The sequence below is a fragment of the Staurois parvus genome, unplaced genomic scaffold, assembly GCF_062004578.1.
Source record: "Staurois parvus isolate SC_StPar_1 unplaced genomic scaffold, SC_StPar_1.0 ptg000659l, whole genome shotgun sequence".
Taxonomy (NCBI): domain Eukaryota; kingdom Metazoa; phylum Chordata; class Amphibia; order Anura; family Ranidae; genus Staurois; species Staurois parvus.
Window position 1 is genome coordinate 1,538,986 of NW_028318455.1, and position 26,193 is coordinate 1,565,178.

A 26,193-nucleotide genomic window follows, 5' to 3' on the forward strand; every position below is an offset into this window, starting at 1 on the left:
TTTAACAAAGATGTGCTAATAGAGCAGCCATGGTTTGTGTTGTACAGCAGGACCAAGACTTGTGTAATACCCTTTTTCTGATGCAAAATACTACTTCAGTGGCTGTGTGTGGATTGCAATCTATTCAATAAAGAAATAAAACACCAAAAAATCATTTTTTTGGATACCAAAAAACAGTAGGAAGCTAGTTTCACATCAAGATTTGCAATGGTTTTCGTTGTACAGCAGACTCAAGACTTGTGTAATACCCTTTTTCTGATGCAAAATACCACTTCAATGGCTGTGTATGGATTGCAATCTATTCAATGAAGAAAAAAAAACACCAAAAAATTATTTTTTTAGATGACAAAAAGCAGTAGGAAGCCAGTTTCACATCAAGATTTGCTATGGTTTTCGTTGTACAGCAGGACAATAACTTATGTAATACCCTTTTTCTGATGCAAAATACCACTTCAATGGCTGTGTGTGGATTGCATTCCATTCAATTAAGAAAAAAACACCAAAAACATTTAGCCAGTGAGTGGATGTGGGGCCCAAAGGAAAGGTCAGAGTCTAGGATTACGCCTAGCACCCTGGCATGAGGGGAAGGACCAATGGTTGTGCTGTTGATCTTAATGGTAAAGTCGTGAGTGGGGGACCGGGGAGGAGGAAATATTACAAGCTCAGTTTTTGAAAGATTGAGTTTAAGGTAGTGATGTGACATCCATGCTGATATGTTGCTTAGTAGATTTGTAATACGTGAGGAGATTGAGGGGGTGAGCTGGGGAGTGGAGAGATAGATCTGGGTGTCATCAGCATAGAGGTGGTATCGGAAGCCATGTAAGGTTATCAGCTGGCCCAGGGAGGAGGTATAGAGAGAGAAAAGGAGGGGCCAAAGAACAGAACCTTGGGGTACCCCAACAGAAAGAGGGAGCGGAGGAGGAGTTGTATGTGACACTGAAAGTGCGCTGAGAAAGGTAAGAGGAGAACCAGGAGAGAGCAGAGTCACGGAGGTTGAAAAACATAATGGACATAAATGTTTGCATGTTCAGTGTAGGTTCGATCTGTGGATCTGTCAATCATTATGCCAACAAAAGGTTACTTTTTAATGTTTGCCACAAGACTTTCTCTGATTATTCTTGCAATTAAATGAATGAATTGTTTGCATTGAACATTACTTCCATATTTCTGCAGAACTGGCACATCTAGTTTGGCTCTCAATGTTAGTAAATCAGGGAAATCTAGAAATGGCTTTTCATATTTAGCTACGTAATAAGCAATGTTAAACGTGTGTGTCATGTGCTGAAACATTGCTGCGTCCATTTTCTGATACATATAGCTGAAGGTCTTTCTTCAGGGTTGTCTCTAGCCTTTGCCTTATCAATATTCTCTTTGTGTTTATTACATTTGTCATGCCATACAAAAGTTTCCCTTTTAAATGGAGCTTTTACATCATTTCCCATTTTTTATCTGAAATTTGGGGAAACCAACTGCAAATTTTACATGTAACTGTATCATTTTCCTTGGAGTAAGCAAGCCATGAAAACTGATCCAGCCAATGTGTACTAAAACAGCGTTTTTTTCGCGGCCTTTCCAGCATCACCATCATTTGTCTTTTTAGTTATTACGGCAGTGGAAGTTTGTGGCAAACCACAACTAGCAACTGATTTAGCTATTGATTCATTCTCTTTTTCTATAGGGTTTAACTGGGACTCCACAACAGTAGGATGATCTTTTTCTGTAAAAAAAAAATCTTAATTTGCTCTCTTTCATGTTGCAGTATAAACAAGGAGACCAAAAAAAAAAGGAAAAACTCACAGGCATGAGATATGGGTTGAATACTGGAAATTAGGACCACTTTTTTGTATTATGTCTGGGCTGATACAGATGACTCAGGCTGAAGAAGATCCTCCATGACATGTGATCATGCTAGTTGCACTGCAAGGCTGGTCTTGGCTGCCTATAGGCCTTTCTGCTGGCTGAGCCTATTAAATGCTGGTCTGCTGGCTGGCTTGATTGATTGATGGCTGGTCTGATTCATGGCTGGTCTGATTGATGGCCTGATTAAAGTCTGGTCTGCTGGCTGGTATGATTGATGGTCTGATAAAAGTCTGGTCTGCTGGCTAGTCTGATTGATTACCTGATTAAAAGGCTGGTCTGCTTGAAGGCAGATTAACGGCAGGTCATCTGACCTGCCATTGAGCAGACCTGCCATTGAGCTGACCTGCCGTTGAGCTGACCTGCCATTGAGCTGAACTGCGTTGTTTAATCTGAACCTCCGTTGAGCTGACCTGCAGTTTAGGTGAACTGCGGTTGAGCTGAAGTGCCTTTGATCTGAATTGCCTTTAATCTGAACTACCATTGAATTGAACTGCCTTGTTTAATCTGAACTGCCGTTGAGCTGAACTGCCTTGTTTAATCTGACCTGCCATTGAGCTGAGTTCAGATTAACAGCAGTTCAGCTCAACGTCAGTTCAGATTAAACAAGGCAGTTCAGATTAAACAAGGCAGTTCAACTCAATGACAGCTCAGATTAAACAAGGCAGTTCAGTTTAACGTCAGTTCATATTAAACAAGGCAGTTCAACTCAAAGGCAGTTCAGATCAAAGGCAGTTCAGATCAAAGGCAGTTCAGATTAACGGCAGTTCAGATTAACGGCAGTTCAGATTAACGGCAGTTCAGATTAACGGCAGTTCAGATTAAACAAGGCAGTTCAATTCAACGGCAGTTCAGATTAAAGGCAATTCAGATCAAAGGCAGTTCAGCTCAACCGCAGTTCACCTAAACTGCAGGTCAGCTCAACGGCAGGTCAGCTCAACAGCAGGTCAACTCAAGCAAGGAAGTTCAGCTCAATGGCAGTTCAGATTAAAGGCAGTGCAGATCAAAGGCAGTTCAGCTAAATGGCAGTTCAGCTCAATGACAGGCCAGATTAAACAAGGCAGATTGGCTCAATGGCAGGTCAGCTCAATGGCAGGTCATCTCAACGGCAGTTCAGATTAACGGCAGTTCACATTAAAGGCAGTTCAGATTAACGGCAATTCAGATCAGAGGCATTTCAGCTCAACGGCAGGACAGCTCAGCGGCAGTTCAGATTAAACAAGGCAGTTCAGCTCAATGGCAGGTCAGCTCAATGGCAGGTCAGCTCAACGGCAGGTCAGCTCAACGGCACGTCAGATTAAACAAGGCAGTTCAGCTCAATGGCAGTTTAGCTCAACGGCAGGTCAGCTCAATGGCAGGTCAGATTAAACAAGGCAGGTCAGCTCAACGGCAGGTCAGCTCAACGGCAGGTCAGCTCAACGGCACGTCAGATTAAACAAGGCAGTTCAGCTCAACGGCAGTTTAGCTCAACAGCAGGTCAGCTCAATGGCAGGTCAGATTAAACAAGGCAGTTCAGCTCAACGGCAGTTCAGATTAAACAAGGCAGTTCAGCTCAACGGCAGTTCAGATTAAACAAGGCAGTTCAATTCAATGGTAGTTCAGATTAAAGGCAATTCAGATCAAAGGCACTTCAGCTCAACCGCAGTTCACCTAAACTGCAGGTCAGCTCAACGGAGGTTCAGATTAAACAAGGCAGTTCAGCTCAACGGCAGGTCAGCTCAACGGCAGGTCAGCTCAACGGCAGGTCAGCTCAACAGCAGGTCAGCTCAATGGCAGGTCAGATTAAGCAAGGCAGTTCAGCTCAACGGCAGTTCAGATTAAGCAAGGCAGTTCAGCTCAATGGCAGTTCAGATTAAAGGCAGTTCAGCTCAATGGCAGTTCAGCTCAACGACAGGTCAGATTAAACAAGGCAGGTCAGCTCAACGGCAGGTCAGCTCAACGGCAGGTCAGCTCAACGGCAGGTCAGCTCAACGACAATTCAGATCAGAGGCATTTCAGCTCAACGGCAGGTCAGCTCAACGGCAGGTCAGCTCAAAAAAGGCAGTTCAGCTCAAAAAGGGCAGGTCAGCTCAAGGGCAGGTCAGCTCAAGGGCAGGTCAGCTCAAGGGCAGGTCAACTCAAGGGCAGGTCAGCTCAAGGGCAGGTCATATTAAACAAGGCGGTTCAGATTAAACAAGGCAGTTCAGATTAAACAAGACAGTTCAGCTCAACGGCAGTTCAGCTCAACGGCAGTTCAGCTCAACGGCAGTTCAGCTCAACGGCAGGTCAGCTCAACGGCAGGTCAGCTCAACGACAGGTCAACTCAACGGCAGTTCAGATTAAACAAGGCAGTTCAGCTCAACGGCAGGTCAGCTCAATGGCAGGTCATATTAAACAAGGCAGTTCAGATTAAACAAGGCAGTTCAGCTTAAAGGCAGGTCAGATTAAACAAGGCAGTTCAGCTCAACCGCAGTTCACATTAAAGGCAGTTCAGATTAAACAAGGCAGTTCAATTCAATGGTAATTCAGATTAAAGGCAATTCAGCTCAATGGCAGTTCAGCTCAATGGCAGTTCAGCTCAATGGCAGTTCAGCTCAATGGCAGTTCAGCTCAATGGCAGTTCAGCTCAATGGCAGGTCAGCTCAATGGCAGGTCAGCTCAACGGCAGTTCAGATTAAACAAGGCAGTTCAGCTCAATGGCAGTTTAGCTCAACGGCAGGTCAGCTCAATGGCAGGTCAGATTAAACAAGGCAGTTCAGCTCAACGGCAGTTCAGATTAAACAAGGCAGTTCAGCTCAATGGCAGTTCAGATTAAACAAGGCAGTTCAATTCAATGGTAGTTCAGATTAAAGGCAATTCAGATCAAAGGCAGTTTAGCTCAACAGCAGTTCAGCTCAACAGAAGGTCAGCTCAACAGCAGGTCAGCTCAATGGCAGTTCAGATTAAACAAGGCAGTTCAGTTCAATGGCAGTTCAGATTAAACAAGGCAGTTCAGCTCAACAGCAGCTCAGATTAAAGGCAGTTCAGATTAAAGGCAGTTCAGCTCAACAGCAGTTCACATTAAAGGCAGTTCACATTAAAGGCAGTTCACATTAAAGGCAGTTCAGATCAACGGCAGTTGCTCAGCCCAACGGCAGTTGTTCAGACCAACGGCAGTTCAGCTCAACGCCACTTCAGATTAAAGGCTGGCCTGATTGAAGGCTGATCTGCTTGAAGGCTCCTCTGGTGGCTCAGTGTGTCTGCTGGCTGGGCTGCCTTTCAGGAGCAGGGTGGAGCACAGCTGCTTGCTTGGTGGGTCTGTCCACGCATTACAACTGTGAGGGACCAATGGAAACTCTAGGAAAATAAACAGGGTGCATATAAGATACCACAGTCAAAACTGGGAGGGCAATGATAATTTTCACCACTACCGTGAGGATGTGTTCCTATGCATAGTCAGCTACCAATTTTATTGAAAATATTTTTTTTATTTTAAATTAAATTTGTAGCTGATTGTGTATAGGTGTGCTGTACTTTTTTTTTGTTTTCTTTTTTACTTTTTGAAATATTTAGGCCCCAGAGAGCAGCACTAAAATGGCATGGTTGTTTTTTTTTAAGTTTTTGGTGGTTTTTTTTTTTTTACTCTTTTCGAAATCATTTTGCCCCCAGAGTGCAGCACAAAAAATGTCATTTACCTTAAGCTGGCGGGTGTAGTGATGTGCACCATTGGCAGGTCTCTCCTTCACGTGTCCCCCATGCCGGTGTAGAGCGGGCCTCTCCTCGTGTCCCCCAAGGTGGTGTAGAGCGGGCCTCATGTCCCCCAAGGCGGTGTAGAGCAGGCCTCTCCTCAAGTCCCCTGCGGTGTTGGAGAGCAGGTGTCTCCTCTCAGCGGAGGAGAGCGGGCCTCTCCTGCACCTGTCCCCTCAGCGGCGCTGCCACTGTAACGGTGGTGCCAAAGAAGAAGCCGGAAGTCGGAAACCGGAAGTTCGAAACCGGAACTCGGCTTCACAATGAGGCTCGGAGCGCAGGTGGAGCTGCTCCATCTGTGTCTCGTATTTGGCGAGCGCGCAAGCGGTTTTTTCAATCTCTGTTTTAACTGTTCAGTGGCAACATTTTCCCTATGAACCTCAAAGTCAGAAAACTCAACAGCCGGCATGTTTTCATCTGAAGAGGTAGGCTCCTCCCTAGTTCCTTGAGTCTCCCCTGCTAATACCGACAAGGGGAACTTGGGAGAGTCCTCACCACACTCAGAGGATTCCTGGGATTCACCTTCCTGGTCTGAAGGGGAGACAGTGGGGGGGGGGGGGGTCTGGACAATCCCAGAGTTCCCAAAATTTTGGAAAATCCCACCCCACAATGGCATCATGTGGTAAGTGAGGCACCAACCCTACCTGATGAGACAGGTTACCTTTGGGGTCCCAAAAGACACAGTTGCCACTGGATACTCTCTGATGTCCCCATGCACACAAATAACAGCCACCTTTTTATGCCCAGAGACCTCTGTAGTGACTAATTCCTCTTTTATAAATGTTACCAGGCTACCTGAATCCAGCAACACAACAACATTACTTCCATTAATAGACATTTTACATAAATGATTCTCGGTTCCCCGGCTGGCAGTGCATGCAACTGTCGCAAACAGCGACTAACATTAGTCCCTTGGAAAGTCACATTGCATTGGCTCATCCACAACTGGGCAATTGGCTGCAATATGTCCCTCTTGCCGGCAGTGGTAGCAAATAACCTTTTTCACCGCCTCTTGCAGCCTTGACCTTCCCAGCCGCTCTTGCCAGACATTGGGTAGGACTCCCACCCTTTCACTCTCTCCACCCTCACCCCTTGGTATCATCTTAACTACCACTGGGGATGGTCTGGTCTTAGGGTGGAAAGTTCATGTGTCTCTGGAAGAGGAGGTCAGGTTCTCTGTAGCCAAGTACCTCTCAACTAGATCCACAAGCTTGTCTGCTGTCTCTGGGTCTCCATGGCTGACCCACCTTTGAGTGGCATTAGGAAGAGATCTCACAAACTGATCCATAACCATACGTTCCACAATTTTTGGTGCGGTCAAAGTCTCTGGCTGCAGCCATTTCCTGCTCAGGTGAATGAGATCATACATCTGCAACTTGGGGGGTTGAAAAGTTCAATTATGCACACGCTGAGCCCAGACAGCGAGGGTAACACCCAATCCTGCCAATATTTCTGCTTTCAACACATCATAGCAGGGGCAGACTGAAAACTCATGGGGCCCCCGGGCAATAATGGATCATGGGGCCCCTGTGCCCTTGCTCAAACTCAAAAAAGCCTATGAAAAAGGTACCAGGGGAATCTCATGGGGCCCCCTACTGACCCCAGACCCTCGGGCAGTGCCCAGGTTTCCAAATGGTCAGTCCGCCCCTGCATCATAGTCTTTTGCTTGGTCAGGCTCCAGGTCATACTAAGCTTTCTTCGATTCACCGCTAATAATGGAGCCATCAGTCCAGCCTACTGCTCCTTAGGCCACTTTTCCCTTTCAGCAGTTTGTTCAAATGTGGTTAAAAACACCTCAGGATCATCCTCTCCAGTCATTTTTTGCCATAAACGGCCCACACAAAATGATGGTGTACTAACTGAATCACTCCCAGCCTCAGTCTGTTGCCTCTGCTGGAGCTGCTTCATGACGGCCTCAATTTGTTGCTGGTGTCTCTGGTCCTGCTGTGCCAGCTATTCCCTATGGCAGACCTCCTCTTGTTTCAGGGCTTGATGCTGGGCTACAATGCTCTTCTGGAGACTTGCATTAGTCTGTTGTTGATTGGCATTCGCCAGAGCCAACTGTCTTATTAACTCCTCCATGCTGGCCTTTATTTACCACAAACTGCTCGCATCCTCCACCATGCGGTCGCCGCCACCAACAGGCGACAATCGCACAGCCGCGACTAACAGTAATACGTCACGCCCACGGCGTCAGACCCCAGACCTTCTCACCAAACTCGTGACCGAAGGGCCGGCCGATCCAAAACCGCAGTGTGACACGCGTAACAAGGCCCCACCCAGCTGCACCCTACACAGCGATTGCCCAGCTAATGGACTACAATCGGTGCCTGCAGCCTGGATGCACTTGTTACGGGGTCGGGTTAGTTACGCAACTAACCCTATACTGCCACCACCACTTTTGTCGGAGACTGGGAAACTCCCGTTACTAAATATACACTATAATGATTGAAATATTGGTCTATATAGCACGGCCCGCGGACCTTGCTATACAGAGATATACAAACAGTAGCGTCTCTTCAAAGGCAGGGATTCGTGAATTGCAAGTAAGCGTTTAGAAACAGTTTAACACTTTCAGAAAGAAAGATTTATTGCTAAAAGCGTTGGATGCAAAATAAATATGTACAAAGAGATATCACAAAAATATATATATGTATACAAACACACAGCAAACATAGAATAGCGAGAAAATACAGGGTAAGTTACTTGCCTTGCCTGGTTTTAGCAAATTCAAGTTGTGAGCAGAAAGCTTCTTTGATCTCCCCTTGTTACGATGTTGCTGGGAGATCCCTCAGTGTGTGTGCCCAGAGAATTTAGATCAGCTCATGGGGGAGATCTCTGATGGGGGGCACAGTCTCTGATGGGGTGCTGCTTCAGATTGAGTGCGGCTTCGAACGAGTGCATAGAAGAAGCAGTTAAACGCAGCAGTTGAACTAAAGCAGGAGAACCCAAGCAGCAGGAAGACACAACAACAGTAAGAAGCTCTACTGCATGCTGGAAGACTGCAAGCAAACACCCTGGGAAACCTCTTACATGCCTGAGACCCACTCTGTGTGCCTTTATATAATACGCCCCTCTTCTCATCATATTACTACCCTCTGTTCCCAAATCTCATTTCTCTACCCCTCTGCTCCACCCCACAACCTGTACATCTCCCCCTCACTGCTATCATCTCCCTACTACTGCTCTCTTCACCTCCCCAAAATGTCTCCTCCACTCCTCCTTCTCATTTTCCTCTCCTCCGTTCCCAAATTCCATTCACTATATCCCTCTGCCCCTCCCAAACATTTGTATATCGTGTCCTCACTGCTTCCCTCACCCCTCTATGGCACCCACCACCTCCTCCTATTACTCCTCTCTCCCACTGACCCCAACACCTCCACTAGGAGTTTCTCACACTCCTGCACATCCTGCTCCCATGCCACCTTTCTCACCCTTCTCCTCCTCCTAGCCGCGGGGGACATCTCCCCGAATCCTGGCCCTCCACCTCCCTCACCCGCTCAACACCCTCCCACCTCCACGTCCTACTGCAACCCCCGCAACTTAGTATCTGTCCCCCTGCTCCCTAAAATCTCCCCCCCATTTTCATGTGCACTCCTGAACGCCCGTTCGGTGTGCAACAAGCTTACCGCCATCCACGACCTCTTTGTTTCCCGCTCCCTCAACCTCTTAGCGATTACGGAAACCTGGATCCAGCCCACTGATTCTACCTCCCCTGCTGCACTCTCCTACGGAGGTCTCACCTGGACCCACTCACCCAGGCCTAACGGTCGTAAAGGTGGTGGGGTTGGTCTGCTCCTGTCACCGCAGAGCACCTTCCGAGTCCTTCCAAACCCCCCCTCCCTATCCTTCTCCTCCTTCGAGGCCCACTGCCTCCGACTATTCTCCCCAACCCCCCTGAAGATTGCTGTGATATACCGGCCTCCTGGATCCATACCCCGCTTCCTAGATGACTTCTCCTCCTGGCTACCCTTCTTCCTCTCCTCTGAGCTACCCACCATAATTCTTGGGGATTTCAACATCCCTGTCAACCTCGACAACCCGGACACAGCCCGTCTCCTCCACCTAACCTCCTCCTTTGCACTTGCACAGTGCATACAATCCACCACCCACTCCGACGGAAATATCCTTGATCTTGTCTTCTCCAACCGATGCGCTCCCCACAACCTCACTAACACCCCCTTCCCTCTCTCTGACCACAACCTGATAACCTTCTCTATCTCCTCGTCCTCCAACGCCTACCCCTCCAAATGTCACACTACTACCAGCCGTAACCTCCGCAACCTTAATCCTGCCTCCCTCCACTCTGCAGCTGATCAACTCCACGACCGCATCCTCCCCCTGTCCTGCCCCGACTTGGCTTTGACCGCCTACAACAACGCGCTCTCAACAGCCCTTGACTCACTAGCGCCTTTAACCACACGCAACATCAGACCCCGACCGCTCCAGCCCTGGCAGACTGATCACACCAAAACCCTCAAACGACAAAGTCGTGCCCTGGAGCGACTATGGCGCAAAACCAAATCCAAACAAGCCTTCACCCGCTACAAATCTGCCTTCCGCACCTACACCTCCTCCCTCCATGCTGCCAAACAGGCCTACTTCTTGACCCTCATCAAGGCCCTCTCCTCCAATCCTCGCCGACTCTTCTCTGCCTTCAACTCTCTACTCTCTCCACCCCCACCTCCACCCAGCACCTCACTCACTGCCCTTGAGATTGCCAATCACTTCAAAAACAAAATTGACACAATTCGCAAGGACATTGCCGCAACTCACACGCCCTCTCAACCTGTCCCCTCTCACACAGCTACCCCCTTATCCCCACTCCCCCTCGACTTAACCCGCAGGGATTTCGTCGCTGCTCAAACTCTCTCCAACCCCCTTCACCCTCACTCAGCTACCCCCTCATCACCCCTCTCCCACGGCCCCACCACTGCTCTGACCTCCTCTTCCACCCCACCCTACATTCCTCATACTGAAGCTCCCCCAACACTCCGCACCTTTGACCTTACTACCATCGAGGAAGTCTCCAAGATCCTCTCTGATGCCCGCCTCACCACCTGCCCCCTCGACCCTATCCCCTCACAACTCCTACGACCTTCCTCCTCCTCCATCCTACGCTCCCTCACCCACATCTTCAATCTCTCCCTCTCCTCAGGCACTTTCCCCTCCCCTCTGAAACATGCACACATCACCCCCATACTTAAAAAGCCCTCCCTGGACCCCAATGACCCGAACAACCTCAGACCCATCTCCCTGCTCCCATTTACATCTAAACTCCTCGAGCGCCTAGTCTACACCCGCCTATGCTCTCACCTCAACGACAACAACCTCCTCGATCCCCTACAGTCCGGCTTCCGTCCCCTACACTCCACCGAAACTGCCTTACTCAAACTCTCCAACGACCTGCTAACCGCCAAAGCTAATGGCCACTATTCAGTGCTCCTACTCCTTGACCTCTCTGCGGCCTTCGACACAGTCGACCACCCCCTCCTCCTCAAAAAACTACACTCCCTCGGCCTCAGAGATTCTGCTCTCTCCTGGCTCTCATCCTACCTGTCACAACGCTCCTTCAGCGTTACCTATAATGCTACCACCTCCCCCTCACTCCCCCTCTCTGTTGGGGTCCCTCAAGGCTCTGTCCTTGGGCCCCTTCTCTTCTCCATCTATACCTCCTCCCTTGGCCAACTCATACACTCTCACGGCTTCAACTACCACCTCTATGCCGACGACACACAAATCTATCTCTCAACCCCCCACCTCACCCCCTTGGTCTCAGCCCGAATCACACACCTACTGAGCGACATATCAGACTGGATGTCGCTCCACTTCCTTAAATTGAACCTCTCCAAAACCGAGTTTCTTGTCTTCCCCCCAGCCCGGACACCACCCCCCATTGATTTCTCCATCACATCCAACAACGCTACCATCAAACCCGCCCCGCAGGCCAGAGTACTGGGTGTCATTCTGGACTCCAACCTATCCTTCCAGCCCCAAGTCCAATCTTTAACAAACTCGTGCAGACTCCACCTCCGCAACCCCAGAAACCACTAAACAGCTCATCCACTCCCTCATCATATCACGACTCGACTACTGCAACTCCCTCCTCACTGGCCTGCCTCGCCGCTGGCTATCCCCTCTTCAGTCCATCCTGAACACGGCTGCCAGACTCATTCACCTTTCCAACCGCTCTGTCTCCGCCACCCCCCTCTGCCAATCCCTCCACTGGCTTCCGGTTGCGCAACGGATCAAATTCAAAATCCTAACGCTGACGTACAAAGCTGTCCACCATACTGCCCCGTACTACATCTCTGACCTAATATCCAAGTACCGCCCAACACGCACACTCCGCTCCTCACAAGACCTCCTTCTCTCTAGTTCCCTGGTCTCCTCCTCCCATGCCCGCCTCCAGGACTTCTCCAGGGTGTCACCCATCCTCTGGAACTCCCTGCCCCAACCCATCAGATTATCACCTACTCTCCTCTCCTTTAGGCGCACCCTGAAAACCCATCTCTTCAGGGAAGCCTACCCCACCCCCTGCTAACTTGCCGACCTCCTCCACTCTTCCAACCACTCCATCCCCCACAGCTATCTCCTCCTGTGCCACCACCCCCTCCCTCCTAGATTGTAAGCTCGAAAGAGCAGGGCCCTCGATCCCCTCATGTTTTGCATTGTATTGGTATTGTTCTGTCACATGTTCTGTCTCCCTTTGTAATGTACAGCGCTGAGCGAACTATTGGCGCTTTATAAACACTGTATAATAATAATAATAATAATGTGTAAGGGGTTTGCTCAGCAGCGGGTGTTTGTGACCCCCTGGGTGAGTTCACAACACAAAACAGACACAGCAAAACAGCAGTTTTAGTGAAAAAACAGAGGTGCGGTTTATTTACACTATTTACATAAACAAAAAGAAACATGAAAATAAATCCTTGCCAACTTGGCCACTTCCTATACACCAAGCTTCCCTTGCTATCAACTAGATGCAATCTTGCTCTACACCCATATGATACTCAGAGGCTAGCCACACAGGCGTTTGTCTCAGGCAGATATGATGCTCCCCAGTCTACTCAGGTACAAAACTGGTTTCAAGATGGAGAAACTCCCTAAGCAGACTGGGAAGTTTTATAGAGGCCCTTATGAGCCCATTACCTTCAGCTGGGTTCATTACCTCACTGCAGAAGGGCTCAGAACATTCCCGTAGTAGAACAAATCCACATAGAGCCTGAATCTCGGACAAATGTATCTGCCATCCTGGACTCAACCATGTGACTTTACCTGCCTACTGTCACAATATATATATATATATATATACATACACACACACAGTATATATGTACTGTATATATTATATATGTTTTAATCTTATTATTTTGCTGTATTTAGGAGTTGGTGTGCTTGTTAGCAGGAAGGTCTGTATTGGTGGGTTGCAGTTTCCTTTCCCTCTTTAGACTCATTTGGACCCTTGCTTCAGATCCACTTCAGATTAACTCTGAAAAACCAATATTCTTTATGTGTATTGATCAATATGTATTGATTAGAGATGAGCGAATCGAACCAGGCGAAGTGGAATTCGATACGACTTTCAGGAAAAATTCGATTCGCGTCGAATCCGAATGTTTGCCTACTTCGGGTGCGCGAATCGGATTTTTCCCGATCAGCCGGCAAAAGTGTCCCTGCAGAGAGCTCCGCTATTTCTGACAGTTCTCTGACAGTTCCTTCACATGTACAGCGGTTGAAACATTGTATCTATTTGTTTCCATTTAGGATACAGATGTTTTTATTCGGAAACAGATGTTTCAACCGCTGTACATGTGAAGGAGCTGTCAGAGAACTGTCAGAAATAGAGGAACTCTGCAGATACACTTTTTGCCGGTTTGGAATTATTCTTATTTTCATCCTACTTCTTCTTCTTCTTCTTCTTCCTCCTCCTCATCCTCATCCTCATCCTCATCCTCTTCTTCTGAGGATGAGGATGAAGAAGAAGAAGAAGTAGGATGAAAATAAGAATAATTCCAAGCCGGCAAAAAGTGTATCTGCAGAGCTCCTCTAAGTGTATCTGCAGAATAGAGGAGCTCTGCAGATACACTTTTTGCAGGCTTGGAATTATTCTTATTTTCATCCTACTTCTTCTTCTTCATCCTCATCCTCAGAAGAAGAAGAAGATGAAGAAGAAGTAGGATGAAAATAAGAATAATTCCAAGCCGGTTGAAACCGCTGTATGGAGGGAATGTCACAGAACTGTCAGAAATAGCCTATTTCTGACAGTTCTGTGACATTCACTCCATACAGCGGTTGAAACATTGTATCTATTTGTTTCCATAAATGGTTCCATTTATGGAAACAAATAGATACAATGTTTCAACCGCTGTATGGAGTGAATGTCACAGAACTGTCTCCTTCTTCTCATCCTTCTCCTTCTCCTTCTCCTTCTTCTCATCCTTCTCCTTCTTCTCATCCTTCTCCTTCTCCTTCTTCTCATCCTTCTCCTTCTCCTTCTTCTCATCCTTCTCCTTCTTCTCATCCTTCTCCTTCTCCTTCTTCTCATCCTTCTCCTTCTCCTTCTCCTTCCTCATCTCCAAGGGCATTTAAATTAAAGGTACAGTGTTCTGCACTAATTTAAAGGCTCTCTGAAGCCTAGAAACCCTTTTTATAAGTTAACTTCGTAGCGAATAAATTCGCATCGAATCGAATTTCTTCCTGAAATTCGGCGAATCGGCCGAATTGAATTTTTGAATAATTCGCTCATCTCTAGTATTGATGATCTATGTATTTTTTTTTGTATTATTGTCAGTTAAGTTTAATTTTTGATACCTTTAATCTTCTCCTAGTGGCTATTATATGCAATAATCTGTAAATCTCCTGAAGAAGTCAAGAAATTGGTGAAACATGTAGAGTGGGAATTGTTGCACTGTGAATTTTGAGCCACATGGAACACCTTGTTGGTTTTAAATGTTTACAACTACAAATGTGATATAGTTTTTATGTGATACATTGTAAGAAATAAAACTTTGTCTGATTTTAATATAACATTGAATGTTTAGATTTTTTTGAGCACCTTAAAAATCACTGTTTCTCTGTATATTGGTAAGTACAGTATGCCCGAATACTTCTCATAGGGCCTCCATACAACCCCATGCAGTACAACCTCTTTTTAGGTTCCACACAATGTTGGAGGCAGGGTAAGCTTTCTACTACTCTGTGTCTGCATGGAATCTGTTACTTCCCACTCTTCCATGACCTGGAAGGCCTGATCAACCCAAGCGTCAAAGGTATTCTCCCTTAGGGGGGTGGGTGCCCTACCAGAGAAGAAACTCAGCCTCCGGTAGTTATGATTGGTGAAGAAGTGGAGTTCTTCAACAGAGTCTCTATAAACTTCCTCAATTCAGGCAGCGTGGTGGCGGGTATGCCCACAGCAGCGTCAGCCGAGGTAGATGTTGTCTGAGTGCAAGTCATCAGCATCTGCTCAACCTGTCAACCTGCTGACTTGGCCCGTCTGACCACGCTAACTACTCTGCCATCCATCCATCCTGCACGGATCCAGCCGTACCTACACATACCTCTGGCGGATCCCTCTACCACTAGCAGGTGTACTCAGGGGCCGCGACCTGGTTCCTGTCTGCTCCAAGTCCATCCCCACCATCAGGGGCCCTGGTGAATAAGCAGACTGGGACTTAGACTCTGTGCCCTGGGGAATCCTGTCCTGGGGACCACTAGAGGTACCACCAAACGGTCATTACAGAACCCTACGGCCGGCCTGACCGTTCCACCTCTCCAGCCCTGACTACGCCTGTGTTCCTGCACCTACTAAGATTAGTGGAAGGTTGGCTTGTTCACTGTGCGTTTATATATATATATATATATATCTGGGTGGCTAATAGTAAACTGTATTATTATACTATACCTGAAACCTGCGTTTCCCTGTGTCAGTCCACACCTTTCTGGTCATTCCTTGATTCCTGACATCACACCAAGGCCTTTCCTGACCAGAAGTGGCTGCACAGGGAAGCCATCTTGACTTGTTGTGAAGGATGCATCCTGATGAGGTTATATATTTGTCTATGCTAGTCTTTGATGACAGAGAATATGCCTATCAGACTCTGCGGGAGTATACCAGGGATCAGCTACTAGAGTGCATACGGGTCACTCATTCCCTAGTAGGTCAGGACCTAGAGCTCTCTGAGGTGCAACCATTGATTCAGGCTTGTGTTGAGTTGGCTTCATCTAGTACCCCTGAAAGCAGGGATGAATTTCTTCCTCCATTCAGGGCGAGTCAAATAATATCACTGGTATGGTTGTTGGAGGATGATCCGGATTGCTTCTTGGAGCATTATTCAGCATGTTCACCACATGTGCTAAAGAAGTGTATAAACGCAGTGCAATCTTTGACCAGACAGGCCTTGTGTAAGCTGAGCGTTGTCCAACCCTTACTGCAGACATGGTCAGACTTGTTACACCCAGCCTCAATCAGCTTGCAACGAACCAGTCCTGTTTCTCATCATTCCTCTGCTCAAAGCTCTTTTCCTGCATTCCCGACAGCACCCCCAGTGACAGCCCCCCCAGTGACAGCCCAGTATACCCAGCAATCTACCACATGTCAGTACCCTGCTCCCACTCACTGTACCATCCTGCCAGTTGACTCGGTGCCCGCTGTCATGCCAGTTGACTCGGTGCCCGCTGTCGTACCAGTTGACTCGGTGCCCGCTGTCGAGCCAGATGACTTGATGCCTGATGATTTGGTGCCCTCCCTCGTGCCAGTTGACTTGGTGCCCGCTGTCGTACCAGTTGACTCGGTGCCAGTTGACTCGGTGCCCGCTGTCGAGCCAGATGACTTGATGCCTGATGACTTGGTGCCCGCTGTCGTGCCAGTTGACTTGGTGCCCGCTGTCGTACCAGTTGACTCGGTGCCAGTTGACTCGGTGCCCGCTGTTGAGCCGGATGACTTGATGCCTGATGACTCGGTGCCCGCTGTCGTGCCAGATGACCTGATGCCTGAGGACCCAGTGCCCGCTGTTGAGCCACATAACCTGATACCTGATGACTTGGTGCCCGCTGTCGTGCCAGTTGATTCAGTGCCCACTGTTGTGCCAGTTAATTTGGTGCCTGCTGTCGAGCTTGGTGACCCAGTACCTGCGGTTCTGCTAGAAGGCTTGGTGCCCGCTGACATGCCCGGTGACTTGGTGCCCGCTGACGTGCCCGGTGACTCTGTGCCCGCTGTCATGCCAGATGACTCGGTGCCCGCTGACGTGCCTCTGCCCGCTGCACAGCCCGACATGCCAGCCCCTGATGTCCAGTTAAACTGGCCGATAACTGATACCCAGCCTGCTCCTGGAAATCCTGTGCCCAGTGACCTGCCTTCCTGGGTTCTCCTACACAAAGAGAAGTCTACCAGCAGGAAACCAGCCAGCCGGTTTACTCCGGCAGTAGGATATTCAGCCAGTTACCTGAGCCGGGCAGTGGAACATTTTGCCCACTAAGGACTGTTTGGAGCGTCCTGAGGCCGCTCCTTGAGGGGGGGGTACTGTCAGGAATGGACTCAGCACTGGTGGTGGGACTCACCTGCCGTGTGGGCTGCAGTACCAGAGCTGACCAGCGGGTGCTCTCAGCACTGGTGGTGGGACTCACCTGCCGTGTGGGCTGCAGTACCAGAGCTGACCAGCGGGTGCTCTTAGCACTGGTGGTGGGACTCACCTGCCGTGTGGGCTGCAGTACCAGAGCTGACCAGCGGGTGCTCTTAGCAGCCAGAAGCTCACAATCAGCCAAACCTGGGGCTGATTGCAGAAAGGTGTATACAAGGCATGACCAGGCCTGTGCTCTGGGCCTTGGTGTATGTTTTCCCATGAGCCCTGTACCTGGTATCCTGTGTTCCTGCTTCGTTGCTGACCCGGCTTGATTCTGACCTCTGCTGACCATCTCCTGTTGAACCCCTGGCTTGCCTGACCATCCTTCTGTCTGATCCCCTGTACCGCGCTGTCCGTGGGTTACTGAACCCGGCTTGTGACCTTGACTATTCTCTGCCTGCTCCTTTGGTACCTTGCTGCCCGCACGTTGCTGACTTGGCCCGTCTGACCACGCTAACTACTCTGCCATCCATCCATCCTGCATGGATGCAGCCGTACCTGCACATACCTCTGGCGGATCCCTCTACCACTAGCAGGTGTACTCAGGGGCCGCGACCTGGTTCCTGTCTGCTCCAAGTCCATCCCCACCATCAGGGGCCCTGGTGAATAAGCAGACTGGGACTTAGACTCCGCGCCCTGGGGAATCCTGTCCTGGGGACCACTAGAGGTACCACCAAACGGTCATTACAGAACCCTACGGCCGGCCTGACCGTTCCACCTCTCCAGCCCTGACTACGCCTGTGTTCCTGCACCTACTAAGATTAGTGGAAGGTTGGTTTGTTCACTGTGCGTTTATATATATCTGGGTGGCTAATAGTAAACTGTATTATTATACTATACCTGAAACCTGCGTTTCCCTGTGTCAGTCCACACCTTTCTGGTCATTCCTTGATTCCTGACACAATGTTTTTTCACATGTCATGCGGATTTGATGCAGTTCAAACGGTTCAAACAAATATGTGAATCAGCACTTAAAGTCAAATGTAAGTACAGTATTACAAGAATATTTGTGCATAAAATAACAGCTATCACTCTTAGTAACTTCAGACAAAGGTCATAACACAGCAAAATCACAATCAGTTCTAGATGTCCTGCAATTCAGAATTTAAATTATAGTCCTGAGATGCTTCATCCCCAGTGAGTCAAGAGGAAAAAAAACTACCAAGCAGAGAGGCTAACTCACTTTGGGCTCTTGGTGGTTGAGGGCTGAGTCTAATTCTGAGATAAAGAAGAGCTCTTAAATTAAATAGGCCAATGTCCCTTTAACTGCAGTGCTTGATCTTCACTCAGTGGAGCCCTAGTTGGTGCACATAATGATTAAAATCTTCCTTAAAGCAAGGTAGAAGTTCCTTAACCACTTTCCGTCCAGCCACAATGTACTGCGAATAGGCAGCAGCTACAGGACCAGTGACATGCCTATACATTGCTGGGGCTGTACAAACACAGGGGGCACAAAATCCTTTCCCCCCACGATCCTGGTAATCAGGGCCAGGTGATATGATTGCTATGTGACAACAAAGCTGTTATGAATCAATCTGATTCATAACAGCTTTGCTTCTGTTCCTGGAGAGCTGTGATTGGCCCACAGTTCTCACATCGTACATGGGGCCACTCACAGCACCCTCTACCATGTAACAGGCTGGAATCAATCACAGATCGCTGTATTTTGAATCGTCATGAACTTAACCCATTCATGACAGTTCAAGGCAAACATTGCATTGCAGGAGCAATCATCCTTATTGCTCCAGCAATGCAAAGTGTAAAAAAAAAAAATCCCTTATTACTCCCCCCCAGAGTAGTACTATGGTAACATTGCACTACTCTGATGAAAGTATTTTTAAAAAAAAAGAGTAAAAAGAAGAAAATGTTTAAAAAAAATATTAAATTTTTTTTAAACTACTTGCCTCCAGCCACAATGTGCCTGTCAGCGGCGGCTCTGGACAAAGCGACATGCCCTTACGTCACTTTCTATTTCCGGGTGTGCATGCACATGGGTGCGCCCCTCCCCCACTGCCCTCCACAGTGGTCCGGACCAGGGAGAGAAGAGAGAACACAGCACTGAGTAAAAGCACTACAGTTTACACACAGATATTTAGATTAGCACATTTAACCCTTTGATCGCCCTTATTAACCCTTTGATCACCCCGTCGCCCAGCCAGTGCCATTAGTACAGTGTCAGTATTTGGAATTTTTCACTGATCACTGTATTACTGCCAGTGACTACATTAGATAATGTCAGGGTCTGTAAGCTTCCCCCCCAGCCAGGATCAGCTAGCGTTAGATTGCACACACATTCACGGTTTAAGTAGCTGATCACCACCATTACTAGTATAGTGTTTGTATGGATCAATATATTGATCATGAACAGAACTATACTAGTGCCTCTTTAGTATAGAGTTCCTAAAAACATAGTGTTAGCAGTCAATCCCGTTCACTGTCAGTACTAGCGTTTACCCCCTCCACTGTTTTTCACGGAAATAATTGAATCAATTGATTGCAGGCCAAAGCAATTTATATGCACAACAATACATGGCTGTCTCACCAAACTCAGATCTTGTCAGACAATTTGCATGGAAACCTATCACGGTTTCTGAATTTAAAACTTTTTGGGGCCTAACCCTCAACATGGGTATTACAAAAAATAATGGACTTTGAGTGGTTGGTTGAGTGGTTATACCAGGATGATGCCTGCAGCTACAGGCATCATCCTGGTATTGTTTTTTTCAGTTGGCGATTTACTTTCATGTAAAAACAGTGGCTAATTACAAGCAGCAGGAAGAGCAGAAAGTTCGAGTTGCCAAAAGTCAGCCACCAAACCTTAAAGACTTGGAGAGGATCTGCCAAGAGGATTGGGTCAAAATCCCTCCTGAGATGTGTGAAAACCTGGTGGCCAACTACAGGAAATGTCTGACCTCTGTGATTGCTAACAAGGGATTTGCCACCAAGTACTAAGTCATATCAAGGGGATCAAATACTAATTAATAATTTCCCTCATGAACATGCAAGTTAGTGCCTAATTTGTTAGACATGCATTTCTTTTGAATTGTTTGTTGCTATTCTGTCTCTCAGTGTTACAATACACCTACCATTCGATTTTTAGACTGATCATTTCTTTGTGAGTGGGCAAACATTCAAAATCAGCAGGGGATCAAATACTTATTTCCTTCACTATATATATATATATATATATATATATATATATATATATATATTATAAGGTGGAGTCCACGCCGGGTTTTCGGGGCCACAATGGCAGAGGTGGTTCCGGACCAGATTTTGTGCTCCACTGATGACCACCAACAGGTGGTATAAATAAGGCAGGGTTGGAGCAAGGAGCTGCTCCTGGCCTGGGACACAGAGGGCCATTCCTGAGTGAGCTGTGCATGAAGGTGTGTGTTATACTGTTTGAATATGCGTTTTGAAAAAAAAAAAACTCTATTAGTATTCCTGTATTTGTAGGTGGTTGTGGGAAGAAATCCTTTTCAAAGCCAGTTAGGAAAAAGCAGTGTGACTTTATTTAATCATACACTAAAAAGATACAAAGTCAATATAAATGTAGCAAATTCAAATACAAAAAGATTTGTAGCTTAAAATAAAAATAAAGAATAGAAGTTGTTTGTTCCTTGAATATAAGAAGAAAAATGTAGTTCCTTTGTTCTCTTAGCATGCCATGTGCTCGTTCCTTTGTTCTCTTAGCAAGCCTTGGTCTAGACCATGTGCTTCTTCTTTGTGTAAGAGTGTGTGGGAATGTGTCTGTGAGTCCTTAGTAGGCAGAAGTGAAGTGCAGAGAGAAGTGTCTGTTCTTTGAATGGGCTACTTAAAATGCACAAGAAACCAAGCCCTCCCACAATTCTTTGTTTCAAATTTGTGGGTTCCTTAACCACTCCCCTAGTCCCCTCCCAGTGTATCCAGTTAATAACATGTGTTTCTTGTTCAGTCACAGCTAGGCTAATTAACATGATTGACATGGACACTCTAGAAGGGAACACTGAAGTTCTTATGTTACATATACAACTGTCTGAATACATGATTTATGAATACAATTTAAACTCTCAGACTCATTATATAAAATCAAAACAAGATATACTTTACATAGGCTTATTCTAAAGAAAATATAAACCTAGACCTTTCGTAATTATCCAACCCAGACACAAATAATTCACATCTGTTACTACTCAATTTCAAAACCTTTCATTCATGTCCAATTAGGAGGGTATATATCCTGCCAGGCATATATCAGAACTTACTAGAGACCGAATTAAAATTTAGATATTAAAAAATAATATTACATTCCCCTCTGAAATGTGAATTTTCATATTTTAATATATCACGTACACTCCATTTATATCACATACACACAGGTTTTGATTTAGTAATTTCAAATGTATCATTATTTGTAACTGAGTCAGCAAAACCAGAAAGTATTTTTCTTTTAAGTATATTTTGTAATAAATCATCTCCTTTCCTAATTTCACTTCTAATTCGCTTATTGAAACTTCTCATTTTACACATCAAACATAATTGAAATATAATACATAATATGATAATGCTAAAAATAATTATTATAGGATGTAATAAAATATTTCCTGCTGCAGATGCAACTGAAGTTTTTCCCCACATTGATACAGTACGTTTAAATTTTGACCACCAAGAGTGACCTGAAAATTCAGACCATTCACTTTCTATTTCTTGCAAATTCCCTTGTTCATGTTTAAATAATATTTCTGCCTTTTGGAGTTCATCTGATAAAGCTATCAGTAAACCTTTATCTTTTTGAATAACGTTTGCCCAATCTCTCCAAGGGAATTCATCCACCTGAAATATATTGTACTGTATGGGAAGAGCACTTACACTTTTCATAAGCATGTTTGTCAAATTCATTCTCATCCCATTAACACTTATTGCTAAAATATCTCATTCTATACAGAACAAACCTCGACTTAAGTTTTCTGTATGTGTACAAGAAGAGAAGAAAGATTTAACCCTTTCTGAGTTAGACATAACTTGGAAACAAACTTTCTTTTTATCTACAATTGAAATTAACTCAGAAGTGGTTTTAACCTTTCTATCCCTGCTGACCATAAAGTATGGTTATGGTAACAAGAATGAAATATACCTTTGTCTTGATTAGGTAGACAAATTACTTTAGACTGAAATTGTAAACATGAAGACAGATCTAATTGTTCTAACTTGAAATTATTATCATTAAATGCAAAATCTATATATTGCAGTTAATAATATAGTAACTGTATGTTGCTAACAGGTAATCCCAAGACAGTGATTGGAACCAACATTTGTTCTTTTCCTGCTACAGGAATCATTGAAGAACTATAACATATGTTCTGATAACATCCAATCCATTTATTTATCCACAGATCTGTATGGTTTATGGCATATACATACTCTCTGGGTAAATTTTATACAATACCTATAGGAGTTATTCCACTTTGAAAGGCTTGAGCTATTATTTTAAAATTTGTGGAATATTCCATCTGGATTTCTAAACATGCTCTGGCTATATGGGAATGCTGTTCACTTGTCATTAAATTAAGAGTAATATTCTGTAAATGTAATATAGATGGACCCATAATATTGGCTGTTTTAATCACCATATTTTCCAATATCAGATTTAAGTTTCTTTGCACTTTAATGCTATTGCTTCCCACTAAACCAGCTGTCTCGAGATCAGACTTTAATGTACTAATGTCCATACTATTTGTAATACTTCCAATAGTACCAACTCCTCTTAAAATACCTTGAACTATACCACGCTTATTCCTGTGAGGATTCTTAATATTAGTTCCAAACCATCTTTCAATACCTAATTCCATATTAACCAGATGTTCTTGAGATTGTGGAAACCATGTTGAGATTTTCCATTCTGAAATGTTGAAGTTCCACAATATAATAACAAACTTTCCTTCTCCCAAAAGGAGTCTGGTTTGGAAATGGTTAATTTAGAAAGGACTAGCTGGAATAAATTTCTTATCCATGCACTGTGTTCTTTTAGGGGATATTACAATTACATTTGTATTCACACATTTCATTGGATAGTTTTCTATGGATATGCAGCATTCATATATACCTGTGTCATTAATAGATATAGTGTTTTGATGATACACAAATTTAGCATTATCCCAGTTCAAATTACCAAAAATACTTTTATGGATAATATCAGTTTTATAGTGATGAAAACTTCCCAAAAATTCACCATTTTTTTCCCAAGTTAATAATGAATTTTGAGGTAGGTGTATTTGTGTACTACACATCAAATTCAGATTATCCTTTCCTTCTATGAGTCTTAATGATTGAAGAGCTATGTTAACTCTGGGACAATCAAATCTACCACAGTAAAAATTACTTTGACTTTAGTTTGAACCAAAGCTCTTGTTACTTGGAAATCCCATATTTTAACTATGTCTTCTTTTTCATTCCCATTTATATTCAGATGTTCGGGATCAAGAAAGTGTGAATAACTTTGTAATTGATACCAAATATCCGTTTTAGAACTTCCTATTTTCCCAGTATTTAACATGTCTATTGTAATATCTCCTGACCAAATAGTAGGCTCATTTCCCTTTAAAACTGTTAACCAGTATCCCATATCTGATAAATTACATTCAAAGTTACTAGTTTTGTTATTGATTATATAAGATCCTTGCATTTTAACAAATTTTGATTTAGACTCTATTTTAGCTCTTACTTCAATATCATTACTATGAACGAAATACAATTCCATACAACAAGTTCTTCTATAGCCTATGCACACATATCCTAACAAGTCTTCAGCTGTATTAATGTCACTGTCCTTAGGAAAAAATCTTTTGTTCTTAATAAGTGTAATGTCTCTTATGTAGGGCTTCAATCTTGTTAACTTCTGCATTGCTGGAAAAGTTTATGATGTAGATTACCAATGATGTAATTGTCACTAGTAAAAAGATCAATCTTGTGATAAGTCTTTCCTTTCTACTACTTTGATTTTCTTTATGTTCTTTTGTTGTAATTTTTACTTTTTTTCTGGAATCTGCAATTCTTTGTCTTTTCCAGATTTTTGAAATCCATTTCTGAAAAAGAAATGCAGTATCATTATCTCGGTATAAACAATTTACATTGGTCAGTGTGTACCCACATTTTTTGTTGTCTACGAGCATTTTTCACTGAATTTAGAGGTCTTTGAACTTGTACCATTACTCCTTGAACATCCAAAATATCAAATGGACCTTCCCAATTGCTTTGCCATGGTCCAGTTTTTCTGAAAGTTTTTATCATTACTTGTCCTCCTTTTTCAAACTTAGAAGAATGTGGAGGAACCATTTTTTGCATGCGAGTAGCTGCATGTGGTACAATAGTGTTCAGATTGTCTTGCAACATCTGTAACCACTTTGTTTTTTCTATTGCCTCTCTTTGCGGTGTAGACAAAAAAAGTGGCATTTTCCTTCCTGTCATTAACTCAAAAGGAGAATACTGTGTTGCAGAAGATGTTGTACTTCTGACACTCATCAGAACCAATGGTACAACATCAACCCAAGTATTTCCTCTGTCCAATAACATTTTTGCAATTCTTGATTTGACAGTCCTATTTATTCTTTCCACAATACCTGCAGATTGTGGATGATATGGCACATGAAATCTCTGTTGTATACCTAAGATTTTATACATTGCCTGCATGATTTTACCTGTGAAATGGGTTCCTCTGTCACTACTGAGGTTTGTTGGTATACCCCAGACTGGAAAAAATGATTGATTAGCATTTTAGCAGTTGTTAATGCATCATCTTTTCGAACAGGCAAAATTTCGATCCATTCTGAGAAAACATCAACTACAACTAAAGCATATCTGTACCCATTTTTACCTGTAGGTAACGGTCCTATATAATCTAGTTGTAATGTGGACCATGGTCCATCTGCTGGAGGAGTTCTTTGTAATGGAGGTTTTTGACCCTTTGGTCGAGGATTCACTTGAGCACAGATTAGACAAGATTGAACTACACTGTCTACTGTTTTTTCCATTTTGTCCCAGTAAAATTTTTCCTTGAGAATTTTAAACAATCTTTGTTTACCTATGTGACCTAGGCTTTCATGATTGTATTTTGTAAATTCTACCTGTAGAAGCTGCGGTATAACAGGATGCAGAAACCCGTTTAAGTCATGAAACAAAAACCTGTTTTCACAAACAAAGGGAGATTTTGGATCAACCTGAGAAGCAGAAAGAGATGGATCCCTTTTCTGTTCTTCTGCAAAGGAGGGAATCTGTGTGTCTGTCTTCCTAACAACATTAACTGAGACTGGTTCAGACTGAATCACTGGTTCTCCATGTAAGGCTGCTTCGTTTGCTAAGAGATCAGCTGTTCTATTGCCTACACTCATCTCATCATTGTCCTTCCTATGAGATGGAATTTTAACAATTGCATAGGCAAAAGGATTTTCCTCTGCTAGCTTTAAAATTGATTCAAGTGTCTCTTTGTGCACTAGGACTTTATTGGATGCATCTACAAAACCTCTACGTTTCCAAATTGGTAAATAATCAGTCAGGGAACGTACAACATATAAGCTGTCACTGTAGATCACTAATGGACTTCTGTTCTCTTCCTTGTCTAATGTCATCACAGTTTTTACTGCTTCAAGTTCTGCCCTTTGAGCTGAAAAATGTCCTGGCAATTTGTGCTGTATTGAATAATTACGCTCTGGATACCAAATTGAATATCCACTGTAATAATTACCAGACATACAGTATCTCAAACCATCAACAAATACAGGTTCATCAATTTTCTCTGCCTCTCTACAAAAAAGAGGAGAGGGAGTCTCTTGGACTTCACATAAACATTCACGTTCTAACCCGTTGTATTCCATCAACTGAGATAGGGCATACTTGGCATTATGTTCAACCTGTATTTGCTTAGGTGATAGAGCTAACAACCATTGAGAAAATCTTTGGTTGGAAACTGCAGGAACATTTTTCTCAAAAAGGAACTTCTATGTGCTATGTGGGGTTTGTAGAATAATTTTGTTGA

The 26,193-nt window shown here is 44.8% G+C and overlaps 1 pseudogene; it reads right to left on the minus strand.

The window, feature by feature from the left end:
- Positions 1–21,530: 21,530 nt before the first annotated feature.
- On the minus strand, positions 21,531–25,786 carry LOC149448754 (uncharacterized; annotated as a pseudogene).
- Positions 25,787–26,193: the final 407 nt, after the last annotated feature.